Below are 18502 nucleotides of genomic sequence, written 5' to 3'. Positions count from 1 at the left end.
TACTAACCTACATCAGAAAAGCGTTAAAAAAAAACCCCAGACTTAGAATATAAATAAAAATATCTCATGTATTAATGTCGCACTACAAACAAATTTCAGTTATTAAAATCCTGACATAGAGAAATTGTAATAATATTAGTCTATATGGAAGATGGCAACAGGATGTATTTGAACAAGGTCCACTGTCCTCTTGTCAAGTTTCCAGTATTAAAGTTTTTAGAATTCCATCTTTAGAAAATGTCCTACCCACTTCCATACTTTCATAACATTTAACTTGCTATAACATATACAGGTATTCAGAATGCTTGGGACCTGGGGTTATTCGGATAAGGGATCTTTCTGTAATCTCCATACCTGAAGTCTATTTAAAAATCATTTAAACATTAATTAAACCCAGTAGGATTGTTTTGCCTCCAATAATGTTGAATGGTTTCTTAGCTGGCATCAAGTACAAGGTACTATTTATTATTACAGAAAAAAAGGAAACCGAATTCTAAAATTAGAATTTGCTTAAAATTCCCTCTATGGGAGATGGCCTTCCAGTAATTCATATCTTTCAGCATAATGGGTTTCCTGATAACGTATCTCTTACCTGTACTTTTAGCAGGCTGTTTACTAATGATCATCCTGTCCTTTATTTAGAAATTACCAAAATGCATATTGAAATAAAAAATGTAATACCCATCACTATCCACAGTTAAAAGTTTGGGTATGGCTGCATTTCTCAAAGCAGAAAGTAATTAGCTTACAAGTGACCAACAATTGTAGAACAGAAATAATACTGTATAGCTCAGTGGTTATCATATCCAGGAATAATTCCCAAAAGATTTTTACAGGCAATCATACCACTTGCCCTATAATAAATGATATATTACATGAGCTGTCTTCTGTTTAATCTCAAGGACCATATACTGTATGTTAAAGCAAATTTCAATGGGACAGTAGGAGACCATAAGAGAGTGTGGGATATTATTCACTGTCATTCTTTAAGCACTATCATTAAGTCACCTAAAGTATCATAACTAGCCCCCCATGGGGAAAGGCACGCAAGCGTGTGTTATTCGTGACTGGAGAAAGTAGATTGCAAGATCTTTTCAGTAGTTGTAATGAATTCCATGTAAGGTTCATGCTTTGAGCTGCTTTTCTTATAAATGGGATTGGTAGAGAAAATTATCAGTTGTTCACATTTCTTTAGCAGGCAGCCAGCAACAACAAGAAAGTAATAACAGTAAGAGAACAACGAGAGAGCTTTGAACTGCTTATGTCTAGACAAAAAAAGAATGTGCTAACGTCACACTAGCAGGTAAAGCTTTGCAGGTTGATCCTTTCCTAACAAGGTAAATGATAGGATGAATACACAACTATATGTACTTATTGGTATAAAATAGAATTAATGGGGAGGTGGTTATTAATGAATTTTGCACATATTTCGCATATTTATTCGCAAATAGTACAGATATGGGACCTGTTATCCAGAATGATTGGGACCTGGGTTTTTCCAGATAGGGGATATTTCCGTAATTTGGATATCCATACCATAGGGGGTTATTTGTTAAGGTTTGCGTTGTGTTTTCCACAAAAATTAGAGTTTTCCAGGGTTTTTTGTTGTCAAAAATCTAATTTTCAAGTAAAAAAATAAATTTCTCGATATTTATTATAAATAGGCTGTAGCTCACCTTTAGTATATGTAGGTGGATTCTCCTGCAAGGTGTCCTGTGTCCACACCCAAATTGATACAGTCAATATTGTAATAGAAAGCAGGACAAATCCAAGGCAGTAGCTATGACTGCAAAGTGCTTTTATTGGGGAAAAATGCTCCACAACAGTGATCCCTAACCAGTAGCTCGTGAGCAACATGTTGCTCTCCAACCCCTTGGATGTTGCTCTCAGTGTCCTCAAACCAGGTGCATATTTTTGAATTCCAGGCTTGGAAGTAAGTTTTAATTGCATAAAAAACTAACTATAGTGCCAAGCAGAGCCTCCTGTAGGCTGCCAGTGCACATAAGGGCTACCAAATAGACACTCACAGCCTTTATTTGGCACCCAAGGAACTTTTTTATGCTTGTGTTGCTCCCCAACTCTTTTTACATTTGAATGTGGCTCACGAGTAAAAAAAGGTTGGGGACCCCTGCTCCACAACATGTTTCGGGCGTTGGCCCTTCAAGGGCATTTTTCCCCAATAAAAGCACATTGCAGTCATAGCTACTGCCTTGGATTTGTCCTGCTTTCTATTATAATACTGTCAATATGTATTATACCCCGACACTGGAAATAGCTGGAATCCGAAAATAAACCATCTAAAACCAATAGAGGTCATGTAGGAGTCAATGGCAGAGGTTCCTTGAACCATTTAAAGATGTTAATAACCTTCATGATTGAGTTTTTTTCTGAGGGTTTTGCCCATAAACTTGATCGATTGATTCGAGAAAAAACCCCAAACTAGCCGAATGGTTTTTTCCATTCAAGTTTTTTTCTGAAATTAGAAACCATTCGAGTTTTGAGTTCATTCAAGTTTATTCGAGGTATAAAAATCTCTAAAAATTTGACCTTTACTGCCTGCCTTTCCTTTCCTTTCCTTTTTTTTTTTGCAAATTTGCATTGGGTACACATATCCGCAAATGCTTTGCTAATAATATGGGTGTTTGTGTGACATCTTACAGCAAAATAGTGTAGTAATACCAGCTTGCACACCCTGGCTCTCTGTATTGTGAAAGCCCGGTGCTCAGTGAAGAAGGCTTCGGTATCCTCCAGTATAGTTAAGTATAATAGATACAACCGGCACACGGGTCAAAAATCAAGCAGGGACAAGCCCTTGCTGCGTTTATTTGCAAAGTACAACGTTTCGGGGCGAACCACTTTGTCCTATGCTTGACAAAGGGGTTTACCCCGAAACGTTGCACTTTGCAAATAAACGCAGCAAGGGCTTGTCCCTGCTTGATTTTTGACCCGTGTGCCGGTTGTATCTATTATACATCTTACAGCAATCACTCTATTCAGTATTCTACTGAAACCAATTTGACTTTGTTGACTGGACTCATCATGTGCTGACACTGGTGCAGCAACTTCAAAAAAAAATCTGATCAGGATGTTTCACAATGTGCTGTCTACAATGGGTCATTGAACTGTCTCATTCTGTAAGCAGAGCAAGCAACTGAAGGGTTCCAGTACAGGTATGGAATCAGTTACCCGGAAACTCGTTATCCAGAAAGCTCCAAATTACGGAAAGGCAATCTCTCATAGACTCCATTTTATCCAAATTTTTAGAAATGATCTCCTTTTTCTCTGTAATAATAAAACAGTACCTTGTACTTGATCCAAACTAACATATAATTAATCCTTATTGGAACCAAAAGCATTTGGTTTATTTAATGTTTACATACTTTTCTAGTAGACTTAAGGTATGAAGATCCAAACTACGGAAAGATACGATATCCGGAAAACCCCAGGTCCCGAGCATTCTGGATAATGAGTTCCATACCTGCACAAAAAGGACTCCAGTATAGAAAAGCCTCATTAATATCTGCTTTACTATCAGAGGGAATATTAGCTTGTCAGAGCAGTTTGGACTTTGCCTGCCTCTAATGATGTGAAACTGACAAAGGTTAACAAGGACCAGATGACTCTTAGGTCAAAAACTCTTCAAATTTGTCTATGGTTTATGATTTGCAATTTATCTGGAGTTCACTAATAAACTGAGCTTTTGTTTCCATTAGGACACATGTAAAAACTGACCCCAGATCTACCAAGTCATATGTATATTGATAGAACAAACATTTGTTATGATTATTTTTTCTGGTGTGAATTGTATATGTAGAAAATATGAGTACTGGATAAGGAAAAATAGTAACTATTTTCAGTACATTGGATTGCTTTGCTATATTCATAATATGTCCTTATCATATATACTGTTGGTACCACTTGAGTCACATTAATCATGCAAAGGGCAAAAAAGCCACAGATCACTGCTCAATGGTTGCATGGCATAAAACTGAGGTACTTCAGCTTTATTCAGCTTACTATATTGACCCATATATTGTTATTGTGTAGGTCTGTTTGCTATTTTACACCTAATTAGCATCCTGTCTTTCTTCTACCACTTTATTATATCTGACTTTCAACACACCCATAATTTGTTGGACCCACTGCAATCTGGTTTCACCCTGTACACTGGCCTTTTGCTGAGTTTGAATGATCTTCAGGTTGCCAAAGCCACTTTTCTGTCCTATCATACTCATCATTATGTTAGGTTTTCCTTCACCTATCATCTGAAGGAGTACGCCTCCTAGCTATCCCAGGTTTGGCCACTAGGTGGTGTGCTATAATATAAATGCCTGAGCCAAGAAGACTCAGGAGGGAGTTCTGAAGAGGCAGAGGCTTTTGGCTACACCTCTCCTAAGTGGATTTGGGCCTTCCGTGGAGTCATCAATAGTCAGTACTAGTAAGGAAAAGTTAGACCTGTCATAGTCTCTCTAGGAGAGAAAAACAGCTACCTCAATTGAGCAATTAGCTCCACCCAGGAGTGATTGAAGAAAATACATCCCAAGGGCATTGTCATCTAGTCAGGGAACCAGAGACAGGGCAATTGAAACATAGATAGATCCCCCTGGGTTTCCCATAAGAAGTTTCCCAAGAGTAAACAGGAGAAATTTGGTAGACTAATAGGTCATGACTGTGAGTATGTACTGACTATGACACCATGGTTGCCTTCTGTATCATCAAGCTATTCTCCCATGTGGATATGTTCAATTATTGTTCAAGAACCACTGGTGCCCAATTATTGTGCTTTGCATAGAGTTACAGTTTCACAACACCCTGCCTCCACACCAACGTGAGGGCTCATCCCCTGGTAGTTAAGGACTCATCCGGAACTCATTATAGGGAGTAAGCTCATAGTAGAGCAATGGTGCCACTCAGCTTACTATAAGCTTACAATAATAAGTATGTACCATTGGGTAATCCTAAAAAGAACATTTCCATTTTAAGAACTAAGGGCCATCCCCTGGGACCATATGATTTATAGTGCACATAAACAAACAAAGAGCACACATACATGTTAGGACACATGAGCCAATTAATGGACAATGTTTTTGCTCCCACACTACTTCCTGTTACAGTTAGAGCTGCAGTATTTCTGGTCAGGTGATCTCTGAGGCAGCACACAGACCATCATCTTTAACCCCTATTAACTTGGCACATTAACTCGGGGTAATCAAAACCTTTTTCAAAATACTCTTTATTACACAATACTGTGAAAATTCATCCCTCTCTTTCACTGGAAACAGCTGGTGATGCTCATACATGCTCTCATCTTATCTTGATTTTATCTACCCCACTACAGTCTGTATTAAATACTGCATCCAGAATTCTACTCCTCTCATCCAAGAAGGTACAAGCCCCTCCCCTGCCGAGGTCCTTATCATCTTCCCATAAAACAAAGAATAACTTACAAACTCTTCCTCATAACCTCCAAAGCCCTTAATTTCTCTGAACCTCTCAACGTCTCTTCTCTTGTGCCTCCAAACCTTTCTGGTGGACTTTTTCGCTCCTCTCAGAGCAAATGCTTGGTTGCACCCCCACTACTACTACTGTTTCCTACCCTAAATATTTGTGTCTTGCTGCTCCTTCCATTTGGAATGCGATCCCTGAATTCCTTCAGAAATCCTCCCTCAGTCTCTTAAGAAATAAACTCAAAAACCAATTTCCTTATATATATAATATATGGTTGCACCTTACAAAGATGCCTCTGCTGACTACACCTAGTTCTTGCTCTGGATCTCAGGAATGGAGTAGGTGTGCAGTTGTTAAGAACTCCCATGGACAACTATAGAAGGTAACTTCTGGTAGTGAGATACTGTACAATTGAGCTCAAAAACGCGGAGTGACGATTGTATTGCAAAGATGCTCAAGTAGGGCAGGAATGTTGTACATAATATTTTGGGCTTCTGTGCCAGCCCAAGGCAACCACATCCCTTTAGCAATGAAGACCTGTGTCTCCATATATACCCAAAGTAAATCTCCATCTTCTTTTCTGCTGATTCAAAACACATGTTCTGGACTGCTCTCAGTCACTTGAGCTCGGGTATCAACTGACTATATACTGTATACTGTATATATAGCATATACAATTCATGATATAAAGCTGATTAGTATGTAATTCAGACTCCTATTACATGGCAGCTTGCAAATCTTTGCAGTTTTCATCAAAATCAAAAGCTTATATGATTTATATGAACCCAGGGGTGCTTCGCCAATGAGGCAAGTTGAGGCTGTCGCCTCAGGCGGCAGCGCCCCACAAGGTACCAGGGGCAGCTGCTCCTGGTACTTTAAGAGCCAATTTCCCGGGGAGGGGGGGGCAGCAGCAACTGCTGCTGCCTCAGGTGGCGGATGGGCCAGGATCGCCCTTGGGCAAACCTCATTTTCTACTTGAAGATTTGCAACAACCCTTAAACTTAGCTTCTCAATAGCTGTTCAGAGGACATTGAGCATGTGCAGGGTCACTGACACTTCTAGCAAAATCCAAGATGGACAGATTTAAAGGCCGGAATTAGTGATGGGCGAATTTGCACCGTTTCGCTTCGCCGAAAAATTTTCGAAATTCGCGAAACGGAGAAAAATTCGCGAAATCGCGCCAGCGTCTCGTTTTTGACGCCGGCGCCCGTTTTTTCGACGCCGGTGCCCGTTTTTGATGCCGGCGCCCGTTTTTTCGGAAAAAAATTTTTTGACACCGGCGAATTTTTGCCGCGAATTTATTCGCTGGCGGCGAATTGCGCAAATTCGCCGCGAATTCGCGCCTGGCGAATAAATTCGCCCATCACTAGCCGGAATCATTATTGTTATAGAGATGCTGAACCTATAAGGTAGTTCAATAAGTTCAGTATATAAAATAAGGCATTTCTCAGTGCTCACTTAACAAACAGGACAAAGATGAAATTGATACACGATTATACCAAAGAGAAAGAAACACAATAAACACAACATTAATTTAAATTCTTTGCCCTAGTGAAAAAAAAATAATATATATATATATATATATAATTTTTATTTATATATATATATATATATATATATATATATATATATATATATTTATATATATATATATATATAGATATATATATATATATATAGATATATATATAGATATATAGATATATAGGGAAAGGTGGGTACAAGCACCTTCAAATACATCAAAAGACCTGGGTGCTCTGGTTAAATGATAGATAGAAATTGCGTGGTACCGGCACTCACAGGGTTTGCATGAAAAATCAATCGTTCAATATGGTTAAATAAGAAAATAAGGTTTATTGAATCCGACGTTTCGGTTCCCCACAGGAACCTTTCTCAAGGGCAGAGCAGGGTTTTGCCCTTGAGAAAGGTTCCTGTGGGGAACCGAAACGTCGGATTCAATAAACCTTATTTTCTTATTTAACCATATTGAATGATTGATTTTTCATGCAAACCCTGTGAGTGCCGGTACCACGTGCAATTTATATATATATATATATATATATATATATATATATATATATATATATATATATATATATACACACACAGTATATGTTTATATGCTTGAAGGTAGTTGCCATTGCGGATCCTCCACAAATAATTAAAATGTGTTAAATGTTAAATTAGATCATAGCTGTCTCACAATTATCAAATGAAAATTGGTCTCATTCACCCACTCCAGAGTCTAAACAGATTCTACGTGCAGAATAATGAAACTTAAATTAGCTAAAAGGCTCGTTTTCTACAAGCAGGAGAAATTAATTCAATCAGGCGCCAGTCCAAAGGAAATTGGCAATTTGCACTGATTGTCCCTAGAAAAATCACTGGAAAATTTGCTTGAAATAACTGTTTTCAACATTTTTACAACCACGGTTATCAGTCTGTTATGTCTCTAACTAATAGAGGGGATGACAACAGTTCTACTCAGAAAATCGTAGTCTCTGCCTAAAAGTCTGGAAAAACAACATTGGGAAAAACTTGCACTGCAGCTATTCTCCAGTGTTAATGGTTCAACATTGGAGCATCTCAACCCCCCAAAGTGCTTCTGCATTGTAAAATAAAGAGAAACATCTTTTTCTCAGAGCCTTAGCAGCACCTCAAGGAAAAGACAATGGGATTGAGTAAAAAATTACTTTGCTTTAGTCTAGTAACTCATGGAACCAATCGGATTTTCTTTTTATTATGCTGCATGCAGAAGGGCAGAGTAAATACTGCGTGCTTAAAAATGGCTAGACTTGTAGCAAACTTTGTCCTTGTCCTTACATATTCCCCTAACATCGCCCCCCATGTGATTTGCTGGTTTTGGAGAGTAAAACTCATACTTTAATATTAATTGCAGATACGTTATTATTCCCATATCTTCTGTATAAATCATTTTCTTTTCATCACATCTACATTGGCGTCATTATATTCATTCATCTTTAATCTGTTCAGCATCTTTCCTATTCTGCTTATCCCTGTTTTCATCACCCCGTTATCCCTACACACTAAATTACCTCCTCCTTCCCGATTCTCTTAAAAATGCTTATATATTTTTTTGCAGTTGCATGAATAGGTATTCTTCCTGGCAGTCCTTGAGAACTTGGACCCTAAATGTAATGTTCTTAGTGATCTTCCAAATATTAAGTATGACATGCATGTAAAATCTGGGTAAAGAGGTTGACATTCCCCTGCTCTAAGTGAATGTCGTATGCAGCTTGTTTCCATTATAACTTGACCCATATACTGGGTCAAGTATCATTAGATATTAGACATTAGAGTATCATGTGTGGTTAACGGTGCTTTAAAAGGTGTAATTTACAAGGAAATAAGAGCAGCAAAACACTAATTGTGCACCAACCACGGTAAAAGTCCAACCACACTTAATAAATGGAATTCAATAACTTTCTGCACTTACTGTGTTCATGTATTCACATGTAGACTGGAGAGGGCTCAAAACAAATTAAGGTGGGATGAGATATATTAATTTAAGTACTGTAAACAAAGCTACCATACTTCAGAATATATAATTTCATACCAAGCATTTATCCAGTGCAAAACAAAGTACAGCATAAATTAAACACGTAAACAATAAAAAGCAAATTAGGAGATAACCCTTTAAGGATGAATGAGAATGTTGAATTACTTCCCTCTAGAAAATGTGCTTATAAGTTAGGAAATACCTGTAATAACTTCGAAACCCACAACATATGGCAACAAATTTACCATCCCCAGTTATGACATAATTGCAGTGAGATATCAGGAGATATCAGAAGTTCAAAACCCCCTAGAAATAACCTTAAAGCTTCTATGGACATCCAGTTTTATAAGAACATTATGCAAGAAGACGTATTCACTACAGTCCCAGCAACAAATGAGAAACCTTTTTGATTCAACCCTTTATTCCTAGTACAGGATATATTTGCACTGTCCCCTGAGTTATATCAGTTTCCAAAACTGTAAACTTCACCCGAAACAGAGTTCAGATTTCCGGGACAACAAATATGCAAAGTTTTCAGTGTGCCTCTCATTATGATTTAATTAGTCACCTGAATTTAGCACTTGGAAACCGCTTAGGTACAGTAAATGGGACATATGGATTCAGGCTTGCTGTTTGCTTGTAAGGACTTGTGGGTCATTGCAAGCAGAAAGTCTGCAGTGGTAAATAATGATTTATTCACACATGGGCAATTTTAGAGCTAACAATTTGTTGCAGCCTCTAGGTATTGTACTTAGCCCTCGGTTGTTCTCTTTTCATATGCTCTTTAGGAGACCTTAACCATTACAGACACAATATCCAGATATATTTAGACACTCCTTCACTAATACATGGAATTCAGACCCAGATAGCTGCCTCCTAGCTATCTCCTCCTGGAAAACCAGCTCAATCTGAACCTCATAAAAAGAGTTCTTGTTTTTCACCCAGACCAAACCCTACTCTTTCACTACTTTCACTACATGCAAAGCCTTCTTGTCCTCCTTTTCCCAAAAACATATATTGTTCATGATCCACAAGTTTTTGGCTCACCCTCACTTGATCTCCTGCAATTATATCCCAGTCACCCACATTCTATATATATTGAACACTTCACCTGAAAGTCTATGAATTCCCCCCAAATTCACTTAAGATAGAATATGTTCTGGGCAGAGGAAGGCATTGCTTTGGCAAAAGGGCGTGGTCACAGGAGTAGAAGGTGTGGTCAAACTGAACCCTAAATATAATAATAATGTCAGCATCAATGTTTCTGCTCACAATAAATAAAAGAATTTGCTTTTCTACTGTTAAATCTTTATTGCAGATCCTCATTAACCAAAGTATAACGTGCAAAATCCTTCTGTTAACCTTCAAAGCATTTGACTTCACTGCATTTCACTAAAGGGGGAATGTAATACAAGTCACAAAGAGCAAAACAATTTGTACAAATAAGAGTAAAAAAAAAATCGCATTTTGCAATGTAATACTCTACTTAAACTGTTATTGCAATGCGAATTTTAATTGTGTAATTGCCCACTTTTAAGAATTGCTTGAAGGTGTCGTAATTATTAAATTAACTGGGCACTGACGCTAACTATAAAATTTGCAAACCTTCTTCCTTTGTCGGAAGTGGTCGTTAAACAGTTTCCGGGTTTGCAAAAGCTATATTGAATTTGTGCAAAGGCAAATTTTTTCGCACAAAGGCATACCTTTTTGCATTACGGATATTTTTTTCATTACCGACTTTTATTACATTCCCCCATAAGTCTTTTATTATGTCTCTTTCTATACATGGTCATCTTTCACCATCATTTCACACAGCCTACATCCACTGCCTTCTCTTCGCTATAAGGAGCCTCAGCTCCTCCAGTACAAAAAGAAATCTACTTCTTGGGGCAATAGCACATTATTTGATTCAGTCTAAGTAGGGGTCAGTGCCACAACTGTTGTTAATGGCAGAGACTTGCTCTACTTGTCTTTAAGCTACCCACCCTCTTAGACTGTAAGTTCCTATGGGACAGGAGCCTTTTTCCTAGCAGTATATATTTATTAATTGCAATGTTTCTTCCCCTTTACCATTAATATAATGTAAAAATGTTCAGCATTATATATACCAGCAGTGCAATATACTGTAAGAGTTTTATATACATAATTGTGACTATTTGCAAGCACTATGGCAATATTGCACCCATAGCAACCAACCAGATATTTCTCCTAACTTGAAATTTGCCCCAATTTAAAGCAAACTATTTGCTGTCTGGTTGCTATGGGTTACTAGGTAAAAAACCGCCCAGTGTTCCTAAAAGTGTTTGAGAATAAAGGGACCAATTTCAAAAAAGATGCTGTAAAAATGCCATTGTTTATAATACTCATTATGCTTTAATTATGTGGTTTTGCAAGCAAAATGAATGAAATAGTGAAATATTGTGTTTTGTCGTTTCAACCTCATTATGATCAAAAGGCAAAAACTGTAAGCGTGTTGAAAGAAAACTACGGCTCTCTGAAACCATTTCCAACCATTGCAGTCAAGCTAATCTGAAAAGTCATATCGCTGCAGCTAAACTGAAAACATTTTTTCCTCTAAAAAAAGAACATAAAGGAGCATTATAACTATACTCTGTGTAGAATGATGGGTCCACTACATTTCTAAGGTAGACCAGTAGGACAGGATAATATGGATATTACATATTATTTTTTTATATTAACACCTTTTGGCCAAACAATATGTACTCGAATCAGGATACAAGTTAACTCATCACATATGCCTTCATAACCCCAGAAAATCCAACTGCAATATTCTTTATCCTCTAAATTGCTCACATAATACAGTAATTTAAGACTTTTTTGCTGGTGACTTTATAAGACCTTTGAAAAAGTCATCCAATGGCATCTTGCTTACAGAAATTTCTGCAAAACAACTTTTTATAGGGGACATATTATCTGAACCATGGCTTTTATCTCTTTCATTTCATGATAAACTTACACCATATAGGTAGAAAGATAAATAGATTATAGATAGATGATAGCTAGATAGATAGATTAACACCAAAGTAGAGTTTTATATAGAGACACTTAAATATACACAATAAATTATTTCTACTCTGTCTACAAAATATTTTTGAAGATAATTGGCACAATGAGTAATATAAATTAGCATGCTAATTCGGATAAAAGCTCGCAAAATGTATTTGCCTTAACAGCAACATCTGTCTGCTGTATAATTTTACAATAACGAGTCCTATTCTTGAGTATGAGACTTGGAAAATGATAAAATCATTACAAAAGAAAACCCCAGAATGTAGAAAGGCAAATAAGAGCATGTGAGCCAATTCTTTCTCATAATTCTTAGAACAAAAAAAAAACAACAACCAAGTACTGTATGAGTCATAGGAACACAACATGGAATTAAATGATTCTTGACCTCATTTTAGTTTTCAAAATGAAAGTAAAAAGCAAATAGAACATTTTTCAGTGGAGCATTTATGATACATTAATCATACTGGTCAAATTCATGTTGATTTAACCCTTTAAATCACATTGAGGCATTGCTTGCCTTTACAGTTCATGCTGCTTTTATAGAGCATCCGAATAACATAGAATAATGCTTAACATTGTATATGAATTCTGTCCTAAAGAGGTGACACAACCCAATCTGTAGTTTATATAGTCACATTCAGGGTTGCTTTATGATGTATTAGTCATATTGCCAGAAGTCATGTTCATTGAATTAAAAATGAGTGCACAACATGTTGTTCTACAATATGTTCTGTACTCTTAACACGATCAGGGCTAATAAAATGAACATTACTATTTTTAATCATACCAAATCATTTTCGTTTCTTTCTCAAAGAGGCGCCTGGTTATTGTTTTTTTAAACGTCATATCATGCTTATTCGAACCACAAAAATTACAATGGTCAGTCCATCACTCGATTTTGGGTATTTCTTGTTTGTGAGTGTAAATGCTTTAAAATATACTTTTCTACTAATATTTGTATTGGACTAAACTGCTCACAAAGTATTTTTTATTTGGCAAGGATGAGACGTTAACACCTGTGTTTATTCAGACTAAGAACAGGAGTTAAATGGGGCATGTAGTATCAATACAGTAGAGGCATATTTGCACAGTGTTAGCATTTTAGTGCAATTTAGTTAATATGAAACTACAGCACTGGCTACATTACATTAATCTATCTGTAAATTAAAATTAAAGGAACTTACTACATCAAAATCTTGTTGAGTAAAGGAGCTTTTAGTCTCACCAATGGTTAGCAATAAAAGCCTCTTTATCCTCCTCACCAAACTTTTGCCACAATTCAACATGGAGAATGCTGCGGAGCTAAAGCTGGTTAATTGATTTAATTAGCTTGCAAGGGGCGTTTAAGCAGCAGTTAAGAAAAGCATTGTTGAGTACATTTGGGCCTAAAGAAAACTAAAAAATACAGGACTGATAAGAATTTAGTTTGCAATTTCTATTCATTGGAATATATATGTGTATATATTTATATATATATATATATATATATATATATATATATATATATATATATATATATATATATATATATATATATATATATATATATATATAAGCAATGCAGAAGTACGGCACTCACAGGAATTTATTGTCTGTACTGTTGGGCAACTGTCTAGGGGCAAGATATCATCCACTCTAGTTTATGACAGCGGTGACACCAGAAAAAAATATTTACAATATATTATATAGTTTAATATAGAAAACGCAAGAGCAAATTGACTTTCCCTTTGAAACATTAAGTTTCCCCCACTAAGCGTGATATAATGTGTCTGCCTGAGGACCTACCAAAATTCTGATATGCCAATTTATCCTATATGGCAATATATTATCCTAGTAACTAGGACCGAATCGTTGGACTCTGATATGATGCAATAAAAAAGTGAAGATCAGCACTCTCTGTAGTTTGGTGAAACTGTGTTGATTTATTTTACAGAATATCACATCTTATAAGAGAGTGCTGATCTTCTGTTCGTATATTATCCTATTTTGGATCGTGCACCTCTGGCTTCATCCTTTGGATTGAGTGCAGGCACTGTGGGACTCTATATATCAATACAAAGGTATGGAATCTATTATCCAAATGCTCATTATCCAGGAAAGTCAGAAATACGGCAATGCCATATCCATTAGAGTACTATTTAAACATGAATTCTTTATTTTGTACTGATTTGGGTTTTTTTTCTGCAAAGTTAAGAAAGTACCTTGTAGTTGATAGCATAAATAAATGCTGATGGAAACAGAAACCTATTAATGTTTTAACTAACCTTAAGTCATGGTGCTTCATACTACGTAAAGACCCCCTCTCAGGGAAAACCCCAGGTCTCAAGCATTCCACATAATAGATCCTACATGTATATAAACTTGTTTTAACCTGATGGTGTAACTGAGGTGCTATTGTATCTGTCTCATGTCTCAGTTGGGAGTGTTGCATAAAGCATCTAACACTCGGATGTCGATATTTAATGATTTGAGAATTTTTTGCAAAGGTACTAGTTTGTCTAAGCTAAAACAAATGATAGCACCCAGCTGCTGCAGAACATCCCTAAGAACCAAGCAGCATTTAGTGCATCACAAATCTAACATGGGGAGCACTAAAAGATGCTCTGCAGCAACAGAAGTGTTTGATAAATGAAGGTGTCCTATGCTGATAAACTTGCACATTTTGGCTGTCTACATGGGGACATGTGTGTTTCTCCCAGGATGCTTCCTGCTATAGTAAGGATGCCTTTCCCATTCACTAAACTGCCAGCCTGATCCTGGGTGTGAATCCATTTTTGCTCATACTGACAAGTGTTTTGTATTTTTTGGGGGGTTGGAGGAATGAGATCACAACTAATAAATATTCAAAGAATATTTCACCAGCAAATCTACATCTTCGCATTCATTACCAGCATGTACCGTGTGAGACATGAGGGAGGGATGAATATCTATTGAGCATTTTTAGGTTGGGATGCATTTAATAACACGCAAGAGGCACATGTTTTTTGTTCCAGACTTTTAGGGAGGAAGCAAATTAGATCTGTTCTAACACCGACTTGATAACATTGCATGAGTAGCTCTATTAAGACATTGATGTAGAGGATGCCAGGAATTTATTCTTTGGGCTAATCTATCAAGCAATTGTGCTTCTTCTTGTTTATATTTGAAATGAAATATATAATTTGTACTGCTAGGTAGGGTAACTCAGTACATGAGTGCTCGGTTACAGAATATGTCCAGTTAGTAAAATGTACACGGGGAGTTAAGCAGAGATTGGGCATTTATAGCACTGTGTGTATTACGCTACTTGATGTTCATCACAGCAGGTTCACACATACATGTATGTATTTGTCAAATAATGGCAAGTCCATAAGTGCTAACTTACATATTATACCCAGCACATGGGAGGCCAAGTACTACCAGGCAGAGAGCGCAATTGGCACACCTCTTTAATACACATTTTGTATTCTTTAATGTATATACATATTAACATATCTGAAAGTTCTACAAATCAAGCGACGCTTTTATTATGGTGACCTCATATTTGGTCTATAATGGCAAATATAAATGTATGTATATAATTATACATTATGAAAGAAAAGACTTGTTTCGTGTATTGAGCTGTTGTATCTGTGGTTATATGAGACTTTGGGGTAAATGAAGGCAAAGTGACATATGCTGCTGTTTTGTATGTGCATGGGTCTGTCAATGCCTGAAAACACATATCCTTATCAGCCTAATTATTCATACTTTTATTATAGTATTTATGAAATATATGAGTAGGATGTGCAATTCTCTGCTGCAATTCTCTGAAACAGGGGTCTATCTGACTTCTCCCTAAATATAGGTATCCCTCTATGCATTTTGGAATTTGTATAGGCTGGGGAGATAGTTTAAATCCTTTCTAGAGTTATCTGCACGTCTTGTACATTACTTTTGGAAAGAAGTAGGGTTGTTTGCATTTTCTTGGCAGTCCATCTGACACTACAGCAATTTTTCTCCTTAAAAAAAGGTCACATTTATTTTGTTTTGTACTCACTGTACTTTACCTGTTGTCACACAACGGAAGGGTTTAAATAGGATATATTCTCCATATGTCCACTAGATGGCACTGAATCTCTCTTTGGTGCTTTCCTATGGGGACCAATTTCAGTGGTAATGTTCTCTGGATGCAGGGATGTTAATGATCAGAGAATGCTCTGTAGAGACAGTCACTCACCTCATAGGAACCAGCAAAATTGGAGGGTCAGGGTTGTGCAATGGGTGAAAAGCTGGCATTAAATTTAACAAGGGCATTTGCTTCATATGTTTATTGTAGATCAATGTTGCAGTTATCTCTTTTTGAGGCAGGAGGCTTTTCTAATTGAATCCTGGGGAGGTCGGAAAAGGAGTCACTGGTTCAAACTGTAAGTAATCTTTCTATCAGAGAACTGATGTGCATCTGTCTATCTGGCCAGATCTCAAATGGAAAGCTGAACATACATTAGCCTCTGCTTTTTCTGTCCGTGTCTCAAATTCAATTCTTTACACTCACTATCATGGCTTGGTAGGGACAACTTCAGAGGAACTGCTTTATCTTTGTATACCGGTATTGTAAATCATTTCCATACAGTTAGACATACGTAGATATAGCTTGTGCTATAGACACCATTTAATGTAATCTCATTCGCTGTATGTACAGATTGCCAAGGGCTCTCCCACACATGCATTGTGATGCTTAAGCATTACGATAGGCAGCAATAAATAAACAGATACGATATATGATTGATATTGTGGGTGTATGATATAGTCACCTATGGGATTCTCATGCTGACATCAGAAGGAAGTTATCTGAAAGGCTGTATATTACACATAATACTGAGTCACAGGCATCTGCATAAAGTGTGACATCCTTAACGATCATCTTGTTCAATGAAATAAATAAAAACGCGGAATAATTAGGCAATAAGTGTTAACCCCGTCCCCTAAGGGAGTCCATCTGAGTCTCTGATTTCAGCTGGCACTTGGAACATTTCAGCGGTAAAAAGACATGCAAATGAGGGGAAAAAAGGCATCTGGCAAAGTGTGTACTTACTGTAGGAAGCCTTTCTGTGTCCTAATTAGAGCGAAGTCCCTGTGTGTGGAGTTATAATCCTTTTATTGGTGCTCATTAGTGCACAGAGGTGTTTTATCCAGATCCTCTTTTAGGAAAATGATCCCCCTGCCTTAGTATAACCAGTATCCAGAGACCCCAGCATCACCTTGCAGCATCCAAACACCTGCCAAATCCAGCAGCTTTTTAGATGGACTCAGGAAGCACAGTTTGCTCTGTCTGGGAATGGACTTTCTGGGCATAAAAGTGCATCATTCCCTGTTATTTGCTTGATGGTTTAATAAAGAAAACTTTTTTTTATATATATATTAAAAAAAAGTAATTCAAAAAATGAACAAAAAAAGGAAAGTCAAAAACATTTCTGCTGTCTGAGACTCCAAGCCGGTCTTTGAGGTTCTTCCACTCTCGGATTCCAGATGTGCAATGTGGGGAGATGCTGTTGTTCCCGAGTGCTGAAATGCACTGCAGCCCCTGCTCTCATAGTGTTTAGAATGGAAATGTGGTGAGTGGAATTGAGAGGCAGCATCAATCACTCCCAATTAGCATTGGCATAATGGGTGGGGACCTTGTTCTCCCTTCAGTGACCGGTCTGTCCCTCCAAGTTACTGCAACACACATAGCATTGTGGTTTGGGGAAGGAGACACATGTTTCAGTGTGATGAGCTACGGACTTCTTGTCTCAGGGTGGGGTGGGGAGAGGCTCACCCTGCACACACTCACACACACACAAGATGAGACAGATTAACAAAGGGAAGCTTGCAGCTTGCAAAAGGCAGCAGATAGGGGTCTTGCTGTTTGGAGAGAAGGCTCCTAAATGCCAGCAAACAAGAGATTTCAAACCTTATACCAGCTCCACACTGGGATTCCTGAGCGGTCCTAAAGACCATAGCTGCTTATCCCTGACAATCTCTGCATTATTGATTGCGAGCTCCGCAACTCTTCTAAGGGTGGAATCCCAGCTGCCAGGGAGGGTGGGGACAAAAGGATTTTCTTCTCTGTGATGGTAATGATGATTTCATATGGGATAAGAGAGAGCAGAACTCTGCTTTTGGGTGTACATCTGAAAGAAAGACAGAACTCGGTATTGAATTGCATGTAAAATAAATCTATAAATACAGTCAAAATAATTATTAATGCAATAAACACACAAGCGCAATTCTTATAAGCATACAAAGCCAAAGAAATTTGCCTGTGAGTACTGTATGTCTCATTAATGAATGATGTCAATGTGGATAAAACAATGTAATGTAGCATAAAGAGAACAGTGTAGCTTATATCTATATATATATATATATATATATATATATATATATATATATATATATATATATATATACAGTATATATATATATACAGTATATATATATATATATATATATATATATATATATATATATATATATATATATATATATATATATATATACATACAT

The 18502-nt window shown here is 37.0% G+C and overlaps 1 protein-coding gene across 5 annotated transcripts in view; it reads right to left on the bottom strand.

Annotated features, from left to right (window-relative positions):
• The window catches only part of LOC108714430 (netrin-G1), a 152970-nt gene extending 135639 nt beyond the window's left edge, over positions 1-17331 (bottom strand). For all 5 annotated transcript variants that reach the window (XM_041590580.1, XM_018258648.2, XM_041590581.1 and 2 more), the window contains exon 1: positions 17052-17331. The gene's annotated coding sequence lies outside the window, so the exon portion shown is untranslated. The remainder of the gene's footprint in view (positions 1-17051) is intronic.
• Between the last annotated feature and the right edge of the window lie 1171 nt (positions 17332-18502).

The sequence above is a fragment of the Xenopus laevis genome, chromosome 4L (assembly GCF_017654675.1).
Source record: "Xenopus laevis strain J_2021 chromosome 4L, Xenopus_laevis_v10.1, whole genome shotgun sequence".
NCBI lineage: Eukaryota > Metazoa > Chordata > Amphibia > Anura > Pipidae > Xenopus > Xenopus laevis.
This window is presented reverse-complemented; position numbering and strand designations above follow the sequence as displayed.